At 52.7% G+C, this 6,086-nt stretch overlaps 1 long non-coding RNA gene across 1 annotated transcript; it reads right to left on the bottom strand.

Moving 5' to 3' along the window:
• Positions 1–748: 748 nt before the first annotated feature.
• Positions 749–6,059, bottom strand: LOC102027384. Its single transcript, XR_259759.2, has 3 exons — positions 5,726–6,059; positions 4,550–4,654; positions 749–1,614 (listed from the first exon to the last, which is right to left on the bottom strand). It is a non-coding gene; the product is annotated as an uncharacterized LOC102027384 (long non-coding RNA).
• Positions 6,060–6,086: the final 27 nt, after the last annotated feature.

Raw genomic sequence — 6,086 nt, 5'->3', positions numbered from 1 at the left:
CCAGGGAGCTCTCAGGGAGGCTGAGGCAGGACGGTACAGGTGACAGGCGCCCCGTGCTGAGAGGAGACAGGAGTCAGGTGCAGAGTGGCATGTGCTGTCCGCAGCTGGACCTGGGATGGAACCGGTCTTTGCCCCAGGCTGGGACACACAGCGGAGCTGTTGGTCAGGGCTATGACCCAAGCCATGGGAAAAGACAGTGTGAGGCGCCCGGGGTCACCCACAGAGCGCAGGCACCTGGGGTCCCTCCCGGACTCAGATTCGCTCAAAGTAACTGCAGAGCAGCAGATCGGGGAGGCCGGAGCAATGGCGGACCTGGAAAAGAGGCGCTGAGAGAGGACGCAGAGACGGCCGGCGCCCCCCGGGCCCGCTCAGGGGATGTGAGAGATGGTGACTGTTGCGTCAGCCCCGTAGGCGGGAGCAAAGGGGAGCGGAGCTTTCCAGAGAAAACCTAGGCCAGCAGTCCCAGCTTCTCGAAGGAAGGAAGGGAGGAAGTGGACCACGCACGCCTGCTGGTCACACTGCCACGTCACCAGCAACCCAGACACCCACGCTCGACCTTGCGGTGGCTCACGGCCCTCGCTGGCCACCTTTCCTCTCCTCTGTGTCTCTGGGATCAGCCCTAACTGGTCACCTTCCAGTGACTGCCGGGCTTGGTATTCCGACTCTGTCACTTACTTGTGCGACTTTGGCCACGTTTTGTAATGCCCCTTACAAGCATAAAACTCACAGCAGAGGCAGTACCGCACTGTGATATTTTAAGATTCATGATCTGCTGAATTAACTTTGCAATCCAAGGATGGGTCACATCCTGCCGTCAGAAAACACCTCTCCGATTGGGTCCCTACTCCAGCCAAAGCTTTCAGTCGCCCCTGCTATCCAGGGACTTTAGCACAAGTGGCCTAAGCTGGCATCGAAGGCCTTAGGCAGGGTGACCCCGATTTGTCTCTGCGCTGATGACATTTGATCTCTCTGGGCCTCAGTAGGGTAATAGATGGAGCGAATGGGAATGAGGGGTAGACCAGATGGCCCCTTCAGTGTCCTCTGCCCCTGGGAGTCACAACCCTGGGAGCATAAATGCTCAGAATCCAACTCCCAAACGTAACTCCGGGTCCCTGCATCCTCAGGTATCTTTGCTTGTGCTCCCTTCAGTCACCTCTTCCGGATTCCGTCTGTTGAAATTCCGTCACTGTCCCACACAAGCAAGGACACAGGAAGCAAAAGTCAGAACACACCAAGGGAGCGCAGCTGGTGCCCCGGGGCTGGCAAGTGACAGCAGGTGACAAGAAAGAGGCCCGCATGCTGTCTCTTTCTTATTCAGAAGTCTTGGGTGAGATCAGAGGGAGTTTCTGAGCAGGTATCCAGGCTCACAGAAGAGGTTTAAGGAGACAGAGTTCCCTAGAGCGGCAGGCACGCAGGGGTTCTTCAATAGTAAAATTGACAGTTGCTGGATCTAACAGCAGGCTGGGCCAGGCCAGCGATGGAGCCTAGAAGCCCAGGCAGCGGGGTTGGGGACGTTCAGCTCCACCGCAGGCAGGCGTCCTGGAGTGCAGGAGGAATGACCTCAAGATTGACAGAGCTGGGGCTGGGGATGTAGCTCAGCAGAACAGCGCCTGCCTGGGAAGTGCAAGGTCGTGAGTTTGATTCCTGGTACCGGAAAAAACAAACAAACAACAACAACAAAAAACAAAGATTGACAGCAGATTGGGCCCAGAGCTGAGAAGGTACCAGCCCCGCCACAGGGGGCAGGGGCACAGCCAAGGACCGGGGTGGGGAGAGGGCTGCGGAGCAGCGCTCACGGCAGAAGGGCCACGCTCTGTGTGCGACAGGGCCCCTGCCAAGCGCTCCTGCCCAGCTCAGCTTGACTCCAGGGGCTGAATGACAAACTGCCCCCAAGCTCTCGGAGCACAGGTCGCCGAATTGCTTTCCGCCCGGCACCCAGTGCTTGTGCAGAGTAAGCTTTGCTCACTGTTCCTTGGGTTGAACTGAAAAGGGATGACTGCTGGGCATGGAGGCGCACGCCTATAATCCCAGTTCTTGGGAGGCTGAGGCAGGAGGATCGTTGCGAGTTCGAGACCAGCCTGGGCTACAAAGTGAGCTCAAGGCCAGCCTGAACTGCATAGCGAGACCCTGCCTCAAAAAGAAAGAAAGACAAAACAAAACAAAAGGAAAAGGGATGACCATTTCTATCAAACCCCCCTCATGATAACACTAGTGTTTCTGCCTTCCTGGGTGACATTTTTTGTGTCCCAGGCCTTACACTTTTCAGCAGAAAGAACCTGGGCTCCTCTTCAAATACCAGAGCTCTGGAGCTGATTAGACAGATGATCTAGCCTCGTTCATTACCTAGACACATTTCTCGGTGAAAGGTTCGAGGTTCAGCCTCAGCAACGGACGCCTGGGTGAGCTGCCACCCAGGGTCACTCGCCTGACCAGGTCACGTTTTAGGCCAGAGGTGCTGAGGAGCAGCAGAGCTCTCGGTGCTCTTTTTATTTCTGTCTTCATTTTCTCTCTTCCAGATTCAGATAGCACTGGGTTACCATGGTTCAACGTCCACGCTTTTGAATTTCTGATTGGTCCAAAAGTGATAGGCACTCAAGAGAAACTGGGCTTTGGATGTTGAATTAGGACCTTTTCTCAAACTCCACTGGGCAGTGTGATCCTTTCTCTTGACACTGGGCTGCAGCCACCAGCCCAGCTCCCGTCCCTACCAGCCTCAGGACCCCTAGGGGAAACACCAATACTCTTTACTGTGTTGCTAAGCTAGGGGTGCTACAGGGTAGGTGCATTAAATGCGTTTTCCATGTAGGATATTTTCAGTTTATGATGGGTTGAGCTGGGCGTGGTGGTGCACCCCTGTAATCCTAGCACTCAGGAGGCTGAGGCAGGAGGATCGTTGTGAGTTTGAGATCAGCCTGGGCTACAAAGTGAGCTCAAGGCCGGCCTGACCTGCATAGCAAGACCCTGTCTCAAAAAGACAAAAAGGAAAAAAAAAAAAATTATGATGGGTTTAATCAGGAGATAATTCCATTGTAACCCAGGGAGTGTTTGGGAACCGTATATGTTTTGTTCCCTCCCACATACCAGGGCACCAGGGGCGTTGAGAGCTGGATGTCTTAGTCACATTCCCATTGCTAGGACAAAATACCCAACACCCACAATTTAAAGAAAGATCGCTTTCAGAGGGTATAGTACATGGTATGCTGGCTCCAAGGCAGAAACAGCATGGTAGCCAGGCATGGTGGCACATGCCTGTAATCCCAGAACTTGGGAGGCTGAGGCAGGGGATCATTGCAAAGTTGAGACCAGCCTGGGCTACAAAGTGAGCTCAAGGCCAGCCTGAACTACATAATGAGACCCTGTCTCAAAAAAAGACAAAAAAATAAAATAAAGAAACAGCATAGCAGAAGGGCCTGGCGGAGGAAATGTGCTTACTTCATGGTAGCCAAGCAGCAGAGAGAAAAAGGAAGAGCCAGGGACGAGGACGTACTTCTGAGTCAGGCCCCTCGTGACCACCTCCCACCAGGCCCTACTTGAACTCCTGAAACCAGCCGTGAACTAACTCGGCCATGAACCACCTCACTCGTGGCTGAGTCCCCTGGTGAGGATGGCACCCCATGATCCAGGCACCTCCGCACACGTGGGAGTTTTGAGAGACGTGTTAGATCTGAACCACGAGAAGGGGGATAGTGAGGGACAGGTGGGTGGACCCAGTTGTGTAGCTGACTGTCTGCGTCGGGTCTCCCCGGAGTGCCCAGGCCCTGACACGGCTGGGAGGAGCCGGCGGTGGCCCCAACACTCCTGTGGGGGTGAGGGAGGGATGCCCGAGCTCCAGAAAGAGGTCCTAGTTATTCAGGGCACAGCGCCCCCTGCTAGTGGGGCACAGAGAGAAGGCAGCTGGCTCCACTTTGGAGCTTTTTTTTTTTGGTCTTTTTGACACAGGGTCTCGCTATGCAGTTCACGCTGGCCTTGAGCTCATTTTGTAGCCCAGGCTGGTCTCAAACTTGCAGTAATCCTCCTGCCTCAGCCTCCTGAGTGCTGGGATTACAGGTGTGCGCCACCACGCCCGGCTCTTTAGGATATTTCTTAAAACGTGCAAACGGCAAAATATGATTTACAAAATTATAGCCTATTTTAGTGTTTGTCATCTAAATTAAAAGTACGAGATGGGTATTCTTTTCTTCTCTCCTCTGGGCTCAGCTTTGTATGTGAATTCACAACCCACTTGCAGATGGCATAGAAGTCCAAATTCAAAGCCATTTCTGTTCTGTTCTGTTTGTTTGTTTGTTTGTTTTTGAGGTAGGGTCTGACTGTGCAGTCCAGGCTGGCCTTGAACTCACCATGAAGCCCAAGTGGGCCTCGAACTCACGGCAGTCTTTCTGTCTCTGCCTTCCGTGTGCTGAGATTACAGCCCTACACCACCATGCCCGCCCCACATCGCTTGATGTCTATGCATGGCTTCCTCACGGTAGCCCCAGTCCAGAGCTTCCAAATGCGGGAGCAGGCTCACCCATAGGGGAAACAGGGAAGAAGTCCCCAGGAGGCTTCTTACCAGACCCGTGATAAGTGCCTCTAACGCTGGTGTGGGGAGTAGGAGCTGCCCTCGTGTCCAAACAGGAAGTGCATGATCTGATTTCCACTGTGATAATTTGAGAAACTGCAAGTACACATTTTTTTAAAAAAATAACAGCCAGAGTCCTAACCCCAAATACAAATATCACATGCCAGGTGGGATGGTGCATGCCTATAATTCCAACTACTTGGGAGGCTGAGGCAGGAGTATCACAAGTTCAAGTTTATCTTGAAAGAAACACCGAAAAGGCTGGGGATGTAGCTTAATGGTAGAGCACTTGCCTGGCAAGCACAAGACCCAGGGTTCAATCCCCAGGGCCACAAAACAGACCAGTCTCTGTCTCCTCTACAAGATTTCAGCTTTAGGAGCAGTGGTCAGAGGGTGAGCAGGTGCTCATCTCTTCTAGAAGGAAACCCGAACCCCATGACCCCTGCTGTGCCCTTGGGGAGTGGATCTGGTCCCTGTCCCAGAAGCCAAGGATGGTGGCAATGTCAAGGGCTGGCCAGGGACAGGGAGTGGCACAGGTAGAAAGCTGCCCAAGGAACTCGGCTACCTGGAAAGTACCCATGTATAAAATGTGTAAAGACACCTGCCTTTCAGAAAATCAGATATGCAAAGGAGAATGAGCAGGAGGATAACAGGACTGATGGTACTGCGAAAGGAATCAAAATACTTCTTTCTCTCCTTTCCTTCCTGCCTTTCTTTTTTCTTTTTGTTCTTTTTTTTTTTTTCTTTTTGGTTTTTGAGACAGGGTCGCATTATGTAATTCAGGCCAGGCTTGGACTGGCAGATCCTCCTGCCTCAGCCTCCTGAGTGCTGGGATTAGAGGCTTGCTCCACCGTGCCTGGCCTAAAATACATTTTTCATATCACTCTCATCTTAATGATAAAGAGGCACTAACATGTAGCTGCTACTATTGTGAGGGTTTTTTTTTTGGCCTACAGCTTTATGTAATTTTATTTCCCCACAGGCTTACAGCAAAGGAAAAAACATTTTAAAAAAAATTTTTAATCCTAAGGGAAAAAATATAAAAGTAGCAGGAATAGTTTTCCCCCAGACAGAAATGTTTACTTCTATCTATAAACCTATTTCTCTTAGGCAGCTTCTGCACACCAGGGAAAGGCTGGGGAAGGCAGCTGGCTGCTTCGCGTTTACCTTGGGTGTCAGCTCATAAAGGAGAGGAAGTACCAAGGCAGGGCGGCTCCTTCCTCAGGGGCTGAGCTGTAGAAGCCGCAGTCACAGGACTTCTAACGAGTGCCTCTGAAGGAAGTGGCCGGTGCCTTTCGTGCCTGAGATCCTGGAGCAGTGTGGGATGGGCTCTGGGCAGGGTCCTCCAACCCCGCCACCCAGAGCACAGGGCCCTTCCACGCCCTCCTTCCCCTGTGCATTTGTTTAAAAGTCGTCACCGACTACTTCGCTTCCTTCAGCGCCTGGACTGTGCAGGCACTGGGGTTAAAGCAAAGCACTGACAGCAAAGGGCCCGGACAGGCGCTGGGTCACCCGGGGAACACCAAGA

The sequence above is a fragment of the Chinchilla lanigera genome, unplaced genomic scaffold, assembly GCF_000276665.1.
Source record: "Chinchilla lanigera isolate Chin_1 unplaced genomic scaffold, ChiLan1.0 scaffold00008, whole genome shotgun sequence".
NCBI lineage: Eukaryota > Metazoa > Chordata > Mammalia > Rodentia > Chinchillidae > Chinchilla > Chinchilla lanigera.
This window is presented reverse-complemented; position numbering and strand designations above follow the sequence as displayed.